General features: G+C 37.0%; 1 long non-coding RNA gene across 1 annotated transcript; it reads left to right on the forward strand.

The window, feature by feature from the left end:
- Positions 1-11424: 11424 nt before the first annotated feature.
- On the forward strand, positions 11425-14154 carry LOC112186865. Its single transcript, XR_002930924.2, has 4 exons — positions 11425-11700; positions 12614-12878; positions 12966-13003; positions 13539-14154. It is a non-coding gene; the product is annotated as an uncharacterized LOC112186865 (long non-coding RNA).
- The last annotated feature ends 324 nt before the right edge of the window (positions 14155-14478 follow it).

Raw genomic sequence — 14478 nt, forward strand, 5'->3', positions numbered from 1 at the left:
TCCTGAAGTTGCTGATCTGAATGTAGTAAGACCTGAGACATCTGGAAGGATAGAAAAAGAACCGTCTATGGGAGCAGAGAAAACTTTCCCTTCTGGAAGCATGGAAGAAGTACAACCATCTCTAGATAGGGATGAAGAGCATGACTTCAATTTGTGAGCGAGGTAAAGTACTGAATAGAGTTTCCTAACTTGAACTCTAAGATGACTTGGCCTTATTGGTGGACAAGTGAAGGTGTGCTAATATGAATAATATATAATTATATATAGATGCTGCAATATGTTATGCTGCTTAAGGCTCATTTACTTCTGGAATCAAATAGTTAACATTTTTTTTTTTTAATTTCTTTTATATGTATCAGGAAGCTGAATTTTGCGAAGGAGTTAATCCTGAACTCGGTAAGAACTCAAGGGTTTTTACTAGCTGACTTTTTTGTTTGATTTTTGTATTCTTTTATGCGTGAACTCTGGAACTTGTCTGTGTTGTAGATGGGTTTTCAGTGAGAACCAGGTACGGTGGATTCGCCTCCTGAGATTCTTTTGGCATATGTACATTGGTAAGTTTTTTCTTGAAAGCCCCATCTTCATCTAATTGTTAAACTTTTGTGCATACAGAAAGGTGGCGAGGTACTTGCACAGGCACTTTACAGTTTGCAACAGTTGTAGAGAGGAAGAAGTGAACTTGTTGGAGGTTGCAGAACGAAGAACCAAGAAAGAAAGTGCAATGCTATTCTATGAGACACTGGTATGATCTGTGAATCTCTCTGTACCTTTTTCTGCGCCCTTCTTAGTTATTTCAATATTGTCAAGCGAAACGCATCCGGCACCTTTTATCTAACCTTGCACTTCAAACATGTTTAACCGCAAGGTTTTGAGTGTCTTCACAATATTACTTTTTTTTTTTCTCGGTTTGCAGGTGATGAAAACTAGAGGGTTTGTGGATGTGAAGCGAGCTGATCGCTATTCTATTCTGGAAACGTCCCAAATGGGAGCAAATGTGGGGAGATGATACAGCCCGTAGAGTCAATTCTGAAAATATGTCCCTATGGCGATAGCTGCTAGAATTAGAAATTGCACGAGTAATCTATGGTGGCAATGTGGCATATCAGTCGCGCAGCGACAGGGGCTGTAGTGTTTATAGCTGTTCGCTAAACCCCAGCTTCGACTTAACTAGCTTTGGTCATATTGTAGATTGGGAGTTGAGACTGGTAGGACACTTCTGAAAATTTTTGTAGCTTCTCTTGTTTGGAGAACTGGTATTATCATGACATCATGTGAATTAAGATGAGTACGTTAGGGCATTATGCTATTTTCATTGTGGGATTATGGTCTGTGGGTATTCTTGACAATTTATCTCATTGAATGCAACTGGTAAGTGACACGCTGTCAATTTGTTGTCCATACACGTGTCCATGATGACATCCAGCACATCAACAATTTTTGAGGTGGCACTTTTCACATGCGGTTACTTACCGAAGAAAAAATCTGGCAAGGCAACCCACAAATCTATACTATTATTAAGAGAAGAGGGTTTGTTAATCAAAATCTAAAATTTTGACAGAATTGATCTTAGAATATTAATAAACTTTGAGAATTAATTAAATCACAATGATAATTAAGACATTTACAAAATGTATTTTTCTTTAAAAAATTTGAAAAAAATTATCCACAACCCACTTTTCTCTCTCCCACTTTCTTTTCTCTGCAATAACCAATTTTTTTCTTCTTTTTTTTTTTCTGAAAAAAAAAATTAATAGATTGCACATGTAGAACATGTGTGGAAAAATGCTAATATACACTAGGAAAAGAGTTAAAATTGAACAAGACATTAATGGAAAGTTGGAAACTACCAAATACATCAGGATTCACGTGATCATCGAGTGATCTAGCATTAAATCATCGAGTGTTTGAGTTACAAATTTCACTAGTCTGCAGCCAACATATTTGAGGCATATTTGAATTTGTGCGCCTGTGGTGGAGAATCGATCTCACTTTATTGGAATTCCTTAATGTAGCTCGACTAGAATATTAATTGAGTGAGTGGGTTGATGTCGCTCAAAGCAAGCGCGCAATTTAACCCTGAAATATCGTTAGTAGTATAAGCAAATAGGGATCGTTCTATCCGGGGATTGAGGGTACACTTGTAATTGTGAAACAAATAAAGAAAAGTATTATTTACAAAAATAAAATAAAGAATAAATATATACAAGTAAACACAAATAAGGGGGGATTAGGATTCTTAAAATTAAAATTAAAATAAATAAAATAAAGAAAACGTAAAAACATATATACAAGAGTGGAACGCAAGGAACAAAGATCAAAATCAATTCCATGTAATCAAATTCGATTCAAACCCTATAATTGTTCTTCCAAGTCATGAGAGAGGAGTTGATCATGTGAAACATTCGAAAGCAAATGATTTCCCATATTTTACTTTTCAATGCTAATTAACCTAAGCGAAAGCACCTAGATTAATCCTATCAAACATGCAATCAAGCCCCAGAAAGCTAGTCAATCATGACATGTTCAACGCATTAGACATAGAGAAAGGCTATCAACTCAAGTGTACAACTTAGTTATGGAAAAGTCCACCTAATTGCAATCCTCTTCAATTAAATTCGATTCTTGTCCAGAACCTTTACTACTTTTGATTCAAGTTACACAAAACGAAAAGTCGATTTCATGTTCTTAAACCTAGCACCAATTACATGCAAATCCTATAAGTGTCGACCCAAATAAGATAAACATATAAAAGTTTTCTGTAAAGCAAATTTAATCGAACAAACTCACATAAGCAACTTAGAATCACAATTATAAAATTCGAAAACTTTATTTAAACATAGAAATTGGGCTTAAACTTTGCCCTAAACATTATTGTTAACTAGAAACAAGTTCATATGAATTCAAACAAGGAAAACAAAAGATCATTACAAGGAAAAAGAATGAATTACACCGTGAGGGGAGATGGAGATGGAGAGCTAGATGGTTGGATCTTGAATCTTGGAAGCAAGCCTTCAAGGTGGATGATGGAGGATATGATCTTCACGGCTCCTTCTTCTTCTTCCTCTCCTTGCTTGAAACGTTGAATGCACTAGAGGATGGAGAGAAAAATGGAAAGGAAATGGAGAGACAAAGAAGATGAGATGGATGAAGGAATTGGTGATTGAGAGTGAGAGGAGAAGGTGTTTAAATAGGGAAGAAAAAGAAGAGTGAAATGATGAGATGAAGAAAAATAATGAAAGTGGAGTATGAGAGTGGTTTGTAAAATATGTAAAAGATGAGGTAATGATGAAAGCAAAGCATGAAGGTGAAGAAATGTGGAAGTGATGATGATCTTTTAGGGTAGAAAAATTGTATCCAAGGAAAAAGAAATGCTTTCTTCATATGGGTGGGAAACATGAATATGTGGTGTTGAGCTGTTTTCAGGTCAGTTTCTTCCCCTTTATTCCTTCAATTATTTCTCCATCAAAACTTCAGAATGAGCCTTCGACTTCTTCATAAAAAATGTTCCACTATGAGTGTATATCATCCTCACAAATTTTCAGAGCTTTATTCCATGTGGTTGGGCCGGAAATGCTGCTGGACCTCTTACAGGTCCAGTTTTCCGGTTTTGCTTCTGTAGAAAATTGGGCTGATTGTTTGAAGGCCTTCCACTCATATTTTTCTCTGGCACTCTTCATAAGAAATGATCCTTTGGGTGTCTAGAATGGATCTGGAGAGTTTCAGCTCATTTCGAGTTCATTTGGTCAGGTGGCCGCTCCTTCTTCCTTGCTTGGCTCTGATTCTCCTAGCCGGAGTAAGAAAATATTCAAGGTTGACTTTTTAGTGCATTTTCATTCTTCTCCATCATTTCTAGGTAATTATGGACGTAACACTCATTTCTTCTTCATCTACTCCAATGTACCTAAAAATAGAAATTAAGTTAAAAATCGATTCGTTAAGGAATAACTAAGCAAAATGTGAGGAATTAACATTTAAAATATCACATTAAAATGCGCCTATCAAATTCCCCCACACTTAGCTTTTGCTAGTCCCTTAGCAAAACAAAACAAAAAAATCCAAAACAGAACAAAGACTTGACAAAAAAGCAAGTAAATGACTCTATTGCTCCTAACTGTTGTCTCAGAGACTCCAAACTCATGGCTTTCACGTTAAACACTTAATCAAAATCACAAAGATAATTCCATGGTTAATAAACCTGTGACATTCATATGACTAAGCAAGATATGGAGAACTTAAGTTATACAGTGAATGATAGCATGTTTCGAACAAGTCCAATCCAAACTTACAGGGCATACTCTCGATTTTTCTCTCAGAAATGGCTATGCTTAAAAGCTTCACACTCAAGTATATGCAAGAGAACAAATTGTAAGGCAACAAACAGCTTGCATATTTCATCAATAAACACATTTTGTGAAGAATTTTTAAAGACCTCATGAAATGACTAAGTGCACAAATGGACCTAAACCATAAGCTCGACTGCGTAACTGACTCCACTAACCAAAGACTGCCCATCTCAAGGATCAAGTCAGCACTTAAAACAGGTTGTAATGGGGCTAAGCTAGGGTTTTCGAAATGAAGATTAAGGATACAAAAAAAATCCTAAGGAGCTAGCAGAGCATATAAGGACCACCTTATGTCATCATTTTTGTAGACCAAATATCATTGTTTTGGGCCAAACCTTCACTCTAACCAACATGGGGAATGGACAAAGGCATAATTTTCAACTTTGAGCCTTCTACAAATTTGCAAGTCCAAAACCACACTTCAACATTTTCCCAAGAGTTTTCTTTTCAATTTTTCTTCTCTTTTGCCGCTTTTCTTTCTTTCTTTCTTTTTTTTTTTTTTTTTCAAGGCAAATTTTTTTTTTTTTTCTTCTTCTTTTCTTGGATTTTCCCCACCCCACACTTGTCTTTCATCGTCACCCCTACATACTATGTCATGCTCTACTAAGTCCTTAAGACAAGGGTAGAGATATCCTGTACTAAGCTCATGGTAGGGTAGTGAGGGTGATGAAAAAAAAGTTTTCAACGTAGGCTCAAAGGGGTTCATTCTAAGGAGTCCCACGACGGGCACAATTGGGGACACATACTTGTTTGGCTTTGGTGGTTACCCTAATGCCTTCTATCCTATCCAGGATCAGTGCATATTATGGCATACAAGTTTTGACAGTCACAACAGCCGAGTTCTAGTACTCTCTAGTCCATTAAAATCTATGGCACATAATCATTGGATTTTCAAAGAATGATGAGGTTTTGCAAATACAGCCACGAAATTCTGAAATTATCAATAAGCACTCAAAAAGAAAGTATTTTAGCTCAACAGCTCACTTGGGTCAAATGAATCAGACTTAATCCTAGCATGCTTAATGAATCAAGTTACAATCCTATCTCAAATCTTCATACAAGCATCACAATGTCGATTAACCACAGAATTCAATTAAGTTCTATTTTGATTATGAAAACCTTCGGCCATGAATTCAGAGACATGTTCATCCTAGACGTTTAGAAGCATCCTAAGACTCAAACAAACAAAAACACTCTAAAACCAACATTTTTTTTTTTTTTTTTTTACAATTTAATTTAATTTCAACACTTAGGTACGGGAACAGGGAGTCTCGATGTGCAATGGGACTGAAACAGCTACCCTTTTTCAAGACTATGTTTAATCCAATATACCTTAGTGTATCACAACATCAATTAAAAACACAATAAAAACACAATCCAACAACAACTATTTTTTTTTTTTTTTTTTTTATACTAACTACTAAAAACACAATAAAGCAATAATCCTTCCCCCATACTTAATTCATGCATTGTCCTCAATGTATAACAAATATAAAGCATGCAAAGCATAAATCAAGCATAGAAGAGAAAGTGAACACTACGAAACCTAAAACAACTTAAAATTCAAGAAAATAAAATAGAAGGAAGAGTTCAAGAAAGCAAATCTGCGTTTGATGTCTCCTCCACAGATACGGTTGAAATGGGTTGCCTCCCATGCAGCGCTTAATGTTTAAAGTCTCTCAGCCTAGACTTGTATCTCAATTTACTCCTTTGGAGGAGCGGTGTGCGGGCGAGTGGCAGCCCTCTTGCTGGTTTCAGCCTTCGGAGGTGGGTCCTCATGTTGTGATGCAGTAGCGTCCTTGCGAGGAAACCCAGGAGGATAACTCTGCAAGTTATTGACTTCCTGAGCAAGCTTGTTTATTGCAGTGTGACAGCGGATCAAAGAGCAGTTCATCTCAGAGATGTAATCGATCATGCAATTGACTCTCCAATCTGTCACCATAATACCATCGCGGAGAGAGGAACGCAAATCATCAATCGAATCCGACAAGCTTTCCAGGGTGGCCATAGGCCGAGGAGCATGAGCAGCTGGTGAGGAAGAAGACTCTCCGGGATGCAGTCTGGGAGAGCGACGAGGCAGAGGAGGGGGACTGCGGGTACGCTCACGGATAGGACGATGGTCCCATGGACGAGTAAGCCCAGCTCTAGTGGCCGCTTGACGACCTTCTTCCTCCAAAGAGAGAACACGGCGTTGATTGACACCCCTGCGAGGGGTTACCTTGGTTCGAGCCATGAGGAAGTAGAAGGAATTTGAAACTGCACGCTTTAGACAAACTTTAGTAATATCTGGAGGAGACAAAAAAGGATGTATATGTAAAGCACAAAATAGGGTAGAAATCTCAACAGGCACACGGTTTTAACAAAGCTTCTCCGGGAAGGAGAAGAGTTATGATAGTTCACGGCCCAAGAAACTCCCCCACGTGTAAATATTCCTTTCTTTTCCTGGATTTATGGCATGCTTTCGGCTATAGCTTGTCTGTCACGGATCCTCGAGATTCGTTTGATTCCCCCACGCGTCCTTTCTTTTCCTTGATTCACGGCAATTAAACCTGCTTTCGGCTGTAGCTTATCTGTCACAGCTCCTCGAGATCAGTTTGGTTCCCCCACGTGTCCTTCACGAGCCAACAGCTTTTCCGTGTTTTCGGGTGACTTTAATCCAACGCGTAGATTTAATCTCAGAGATCGTCGATCCAATGGTGGAGATATGCTTACTCGTTCTATAAATAGGTGCATTCTGAGGGAGCGACTGTACACTCCAACAGAAAATTCTTCCGAGTTCCAGCATTTCTCTCTCAATCCTTCAGCCTTTCTTTCAAAACTCAATTCCTTTCTTCATCAACATGGAACCACAAACTCTGCAACTAATGGAGCAACAGACCCAGCAACAAATCGAGGATGGAGGAAACAACCAAGCAGCCGGGACTAATAACCGGTGGGCTCCCACACCGCCTCAACTAAGAATCCTCAAGGGCCTTTATTATGATAAGGGTTTTAAGTACCCAACTCCAGAGCAGATTCAAGAGATCTGCCTCCATCTGAAACAGTATGGGCAGATCGAGGACAAAAACGTCTTCTTTTGGTTCCAGAACCTCAAGGCTCGTGAGAGGCAGAAGTTGAAGGAATTTCGGAACGTTCCGGTTGGTGGATCTCTCGATCTCAATTTTGGATCCACTAGTTCCACTGATGATGGTAGATCCATTGATCTAAACTTTGGGTCACGTGTCGGCTATGGTGTTGATGGATCGATCATGGAACAACGAGGAGAATATCACCAGGAGATTGAAACCCTTCCACTATTCCCCATGCATGGTGAGGACATCTTGGGCAACATGAAGACTACTTCCGAGGGAGGTGGCGGTTATGGCGGTGGCTCTCACATTTCCCTTGAGCTCAGCCTCAACTCCTACGGAGATGCAGACATGGCTTAGTATAGTGTATAAAGTTTTTTTTGTTTTTTTTTTGTTTTTTTTGTTTTTTTTTTTTGTTTTTTGTTTTTTTGTTTTTAGTTTTTTTTTTTTTTGTAAATAGCTGACTTTAATAAGACAGAATGAATGCAGTTTTTTTTTTTTTTTTTAATATAATGGACTCAAAAATAAAAGACAAATATATATATAGGACTCAAAATGAAAGACAAAAATATAAATCTCTTCCCCCACACTTAAATATTGCATTATCTTCAATGTAATCAATTAAAAGCGTGCAATGAAATAAGTAAGCATAGATAGAAGACATTTACGAAAACAAATCCTAAAATAAAAACAATAGAGAAAAAATGAAAAATAAAAAGAAATAGGGAAAGAGAAAGCAAATCTGATTATATTCTGAATTGGGTTGCCTCCCAAGTAGCGCTTGGATTTTACGTCTTGCAGCCAGACGATACCTACATTAAATAAAGTTAGTAACTATAATTAACAAAGAAATACAAAATAAAAACAAGTATAACTATTAATTACAAACTACAAGTAAAATTAACAAGTATATTGTACATAAGACACAAGTTAAGTATACAAGTGACTATAAAACGTGAAAAGTATTTTTACAAGTTTAAAGTGTGAAACAACAAAATAATTTACACGTATAGAGTATTCACAAGTATTTCTTTTATTATAAACATTATTGATATCGAATCAAATTCCAAGCGGTAAATCAAGTGGACGTGCGGCCCAAGTATAGTCGCCTAGACACAAACTCCCTTTCAAATCGTTTGGGCAACCTTACTGAAATGGCCAGGTGGGGGAGGACGAACACGAGAGGAAAAATCCATTTTGGCATGAGCTACTCCCACATTGTGGTTTATGCCCATTTGCAAGCACTTCTGGATTCAAAAACCCGTCATGAACGTTGTCCCCTTCCTAGACACCATTCCACATAGGCTATGCTTACTAAGATGAAAAAGTTCATAAGTGTGAAGACAGTTCAACAAGTGTTAATAAAGGCCGCCCTCAACCTTAAGGGACCTGAGCTAGGTACCAATAAGGGGTTTAGGCCAATATTAACAAAAGAGACTTCACCTATTCCTCTCAATTTACAACCTACAATTAAAATTCATGTTCAATAATATAAATAAAATTTAAACTAAGTTTTAAACAATTTATATACAACAAATATATACAATAAATGATACAATTTAGCAAGTGATTTTTCAATCCCCGGCAACGGCGCCAAAAATTGATGTCGCTTTTGGGAGCGCATAATTTAACCCTGAAATATCGTTAGTAGTATAAGCAAATAGGGATCGTTCTATCCGGGGATTGAGGGTACACTTGTAATTGTGAAACAAATAAAGAAAAGTATTATTTACAAAAATAAAATAAAGAATAAATATATACAAGTAAACACAAATAAGGGGGGATTAGGATTCTTAAAATTAAAATTAAAATAAATAAAATAAAGAAAACGTAAAAACATATATACAAGAGTGGAACGCAAGGAACAAAGATCAAAATCAATTCCATGTAATCAAATTCGATTCAAACCCTATAATTGTTCTTCCAAGTCATGAGAGAGGAGTTGATCATGTGAAACATTCGAAAGCAAATGATTTCCCATATTTTACTTTTCAATGCTAATTAACCTAAGCGAAAGCACCTAGATTAATCCTATCAAACATGCAATCAAGCCCCAGAAAGCTAGTCAATCATGACATGTTCAACGCATTAGACATAGAGAAAGGCTATCAACTCAAGTGTACAACTTAGTTATGGAAAAGTCCACCTAATTGCAATCCTCTTCAATTAAATTCGATTCTTGTCCAGAACCTTTACTACTTTTGATTCAAGTTACACAAAACGAAAAGTCGATTTCATGTTCTTAAACCTAGCACCAATTACATGCAAATCCTATAAGTGTCGACCCAAATAAGATAAACATATAAAAGTTTTCTGTAAAGCAAATTTAATCGAACAAACTCACATAAGCAACTTAGAATCACAATTATAAAATTCGAAAACTTTATTTAAACATAGAAATTGGGCTTAAACTTTGCCCTAAACATTATTGTTAACTAGAAACAAGTTCATATGAATTCAAACAAGGAAAACAAAAGATCATTACAAGGAAAAAGAATGAATTACACCGTGAGGGGAGATGGAGATGGAGAGCTAGATGGTTGGATCTTGAATCTTGGAAGCAAGCCTTCAAGGTGGATGATGGAGGATATGATCTTCACGGCTCCTTCTTCTTCTTCCTCTCCTTGCTTGAAACGTTGAATGCACTAGAGGATGGAGAGAAAAATGGAAAGGAAATGGAGAGACAAAGAAGATGAGATGGATGAAGGAATTGGTGATTGAGAGTGAGAGGAGAAGGTGTTTAAATAGGGAAGAAAAAGAAGAGTGAAATGATGAGATGAAGAAAAATAATGAAAGTGGAGTATGAGAGTGGTTTGTAAAATATGTAAAAGATGAGGTAATGATGAAAGCAAAGCATGAAGGTGAAGAAATGTGGAAGTGATGATGATCTTTTAGGGTAGAAAAATTGTATCCAAGGAAAAAGAAATGCTTTCTTCATATGGGTGGGAAACATGAATATGTGGTGTTGAGCTGTTTTCAGGTCAGTTTCTTCCCCTTTATTCCTTCAATTATTTCTCCATCAAAACTTCAGAATGAGCCTTCGACTTCTTCATAAAAAATGTTCCACTATGAGTGTATATCATCCTCACAAATTTTCAGAGCTTTATTCCATGTGGTTGGGCCGGAAATGCTGCTGGACCTCTTACAGGTCCAGTTTTCCGGTTTTGCTTCTGTAGAAAATTGGGCTGATTGTTTGAAGGCCTTCCACTCATATTTTTCTCTGGCACTCTTCATAAGAAATGATCCTTTGGGTGTCTAGAATGGATCTGGAGAGTTTCAGCTCATTTCGAGTTCATTTGGTCAGGTGGCCGCTCCTTCTTCCTTGCTTGGCTCTGATTCTCCTAGCCGGAGTAAGAAAATATTCAAGGTTGACTTTTTAGTGCATTTTCATTCTTCTCCATCATTTCTAGGTAATTATGGACGTAACACTCATTTCTTCTTCATCTACTCCAATGTACCTAAAAATAGAAATTAAGTTAAAAATCGATTCGTTAAGGAATAACTAAGCAAAATGTGAGGAATTAACATTTAAAATATCACATTAAAATGCGCCTATCATGGGTGTACTTCGAATTCTAACTTAGTAACGTAATTGAAGTAGTTTGCCTCTCTCAAGCGATAAAAAGAATAAAAATAGAATATGTTACAAATCATTATCATATAATATAGTAGGGTAATCCTTCAATAAATGGAATGGTAGAATTTGAATTTAAAATCACATTCCAAATTCCAAAATGAAACCATAAATAGGTATATAATCCATCTTTTGATCTCCGAGAGAATCTTGCGTAGGGCACCCGCACGGGACATTTGGTGGGGAGGACCAATTACTGTCTAGTAAGGGGGTGTTTTGGATATTGCAGGGCAGTTTCAGAAAAGATGAAAAATTTGCTTGCTTCTGATTGGATGGCCGTAAGGCCACGTGGCGGGAAACCCCACCTAAGTATTTTTCTTGATCTCCTGGCTTTTGCAAAATTGGGTTTGTTTATTTATGTCTCTTGTCTCATATGGGGTTCGTGAAACTTACAGGGCATGCTAAAACCCACTTGACCGTTTCTTCTCCTCCCCAAACTCCGGTTTTCATTTCCTGCAATTCTCCAGTTTCGCAGTTTGCTTCTAAAACAGACTCAAAGTTTGTGAAAGGTTTTAGTTGATAAACCAAAGCATGTTTTACTCACTGTGCCTCTTATCAAGAAAAGGGCGTTTAGGCTCCATATGAGCTGCTGCTTATTGTTTCAAAAAGCTCAAGAAGGCCCAGGTCACTGAAACTGACATCTCAGCCTCTATTGGTTTGTTTTTTCTCTCAAAGATGAAACCTTTTCCCTGTTTTCTCAACAAAAGCATAGATTTTTGACATGGGTTTTCTGTTTAGCTTATTTGAGAGCCTACTTGTTAAGTTTTCTGTGATTGTCTTCGCTAATCTGTTTGGATTACTCTGTGTGTTTCATTTTCTACTTTTATGAATCTAATGTGGGAATGTGATCACTTGCTTAGATGTTCCATATTTGGTGAATTGGTGGTTTAATCACTTCATGTTTCATTTGAAGTAGTCTCATTTTTGTCACCTTGTTTTTGGGTTTGTCAAATGCTACTGTGATCAATGATTTGGCTGGTTTCTTGTGTGTTCTGTGAATGGTAGGATAGGACATTAGTGGGAATAATTGGTTGTTTGCAGAATCTAGAGGTGTGTTTAGTTGTGTTATTAAGAATTTTTTTCATATGAAGATTTAGCAAGACGATATAAATTGGGGGGAAATGGTGTTCTTTTGGTGCTTATGGAGAATATTTTTTATTCTTGTAAGTTTTCGCTTATGACCATTCACTTATACTGAAGAAATGGTTCGCTTATTGGACTCTCAAAAACCCATATTGCTTAGCTAGCATATGCTCCTGCTTTGCTGGAAAGTAGGAAAGTGGGAGACAAAACTTTGAAGTCTATAAAAATTCAATTGATGTTTTTAGCAGTAAGAATGTTTTGATATACTCTGTCAACTTGATAGGCTTTTTTTCCTGCTTTTTTATCTAGAGTGGCACTTTTGGAATGCTGTCATTAATGTGTCTGTATCTTAAACATGACATCAATTATGTTTGGCTGATGACAATTACGCTGTTTCTATCGGCTTTTTAATATTGACAGTAACGCTTCATGCTATTTAGTACTGGCTAACGTTAAGCATCGTATATTTGTTTTCTGTTGTGCAGATAAAATTTTGAAGGATGATTGGGATGTCATCGCATATAGGGTACTGGCCTACCTTCTTCTTGGTGTTGTTCGGATATACTCCAAAAAAGTTGAATACCTTTTTGATGTCTGCCATGAGGTGCTAACTGAAATCAACAAGTTTGTCGTTAGCACAAAAGAGAAGGGAGACACAGATACGTTTCTTGCACCTTAGGACTCTGTTACTCTACCGGAGAGGTTTGAACTTGATGCATTTGATTAGGGGATCCCTGAAGATGTCAGTGGGTAAGAAATGTAGCTTAAAACCATGTAGTCAGTGATATTCTGCGTCTAGTCATCATAATTAACATGTAATTTTCCCTTGCTTTTCAGGGGAAATGTAGTATCCTACGAAGCTATCACGCTTAAAGGTATTAGATTTGTGGTCTTGAATGTTCTTTTATATGATTCTATTTGAATATAATCTTAACAGTTCAGCATGATGTGAAACAGATTGTCCAAAGGGAAATGTAGTACAATTTTCCTCAGATATGGCAAGTCGAATGCTCATTGACTATTTTGTCATTTTCCTTTAGCATGATATCTTTACCTCTTTAACTTGTCATGAGGGTCTCTTTTCTCCTTTTCAGTCCTCAGCAGCATTTCTTTTCAACTCATTCATTTTCTCATTACAAACAGTTCTTAATGATTTCCAAGTTGCTTGTTCACGTGTTTATTGCTTTAATCAAGTTTCATCACGTTTATTCCCCTGATATGTCAGCTTGTGTATGTGCGGTATGATTATGAGGAATTTGGTGTCTGCCATGGTATCTTTAATTTTTGCCACTTGCATTCCAGTTAGAGAGTGTTTCTGTGGAAAGCTTATAAATTCTATACATCCTATCTTCTTTTCAGTATTTCTGTATTTTCCATGGATGTAATTTAACAAAGTATTTTTGTCTTCAGTGTACTTTCATTTGACGGGATGGAATTGGATATGGAGTTAAGGACGTCGAGGATTGGAGCTAACCCAGAAGTAAACATGGAGAATCCTCAAGAGAGTAGGTTCTCTCAAGAAGAAAGTAATGGAGAACAGATAAAGGTTCCGGATATAGCATTGTCTGAAGATGGGACTCTAATAGAAGCAAGGCAGGAAAAGAGGAAAAAGGTCTGAACCATTTGGTGAAGATCACGAAACCAATGGGGAGCAAATAAACGCTCCTGCTGTAGTCCAATCTGTTGATGGAATTCAAGAAGAAGCAAGCATGGAACTTCCTGTCATGTTACATCATCTAGTGAAAGTCACCACATTATTCGAGAGGAGATTATCATGCAATCAGAAAACCAGATGTGTCCAGTTACAAGAGAAGACCACAATCTAAGCAACTTGAAAGCCGACAGGGGAAACCTGACAAGTTGTACATACACCTGCTCAAGAAGAGAACTGATAAGTCTTGTGACTTAAAGAAACCTCAAAAAACCTGTTTGTTCATATGAGGAAGAGACAACAAAGTTACAGGACACGATTGTTTGTTCATAAGGATGGAGAGCCAACAAAGTTACAGGACACGATTCCACCAGATAATGTGAAATGTCAAATTACTGCTGGATGGAGATTCAGAGGCTTTACGTAAAAATATATCATTTCCTAAATGATCTTACATATTCAATTGGTATGAAGAACCCATGGTGTTGCTTTAGCACACAAATATTCAGGGTTAGTATTTTCTGCTTAGTAATACTGAAATAGAAATCAAGATACTGTTGAAACTATGGTCGGGTTAGTATATTAAACATGTTGGCCCATGGTTTTTGAAACTTTTACATTACAACCGGATTTGTTCACACACTATGGTACAAGAAGCAGTTGTTTACCAATGTAACATAAAGCGCGCGCAAAAAAAAA

Source organism: Rosa chinensis, chromosome 2 (assembly GCF_002994745.2).
Source record: "Rosa chinensis cultivar Old Blush chromosome 2, RchiOBHm-V2, whole genome shotgun sequence".
Lineage (NCBI taxonomy): Eukaryota > Viridiplantae > Streptophyta > Magnoliopsida > Rosales > Rosaceae > Rosa > Rosa chinensis.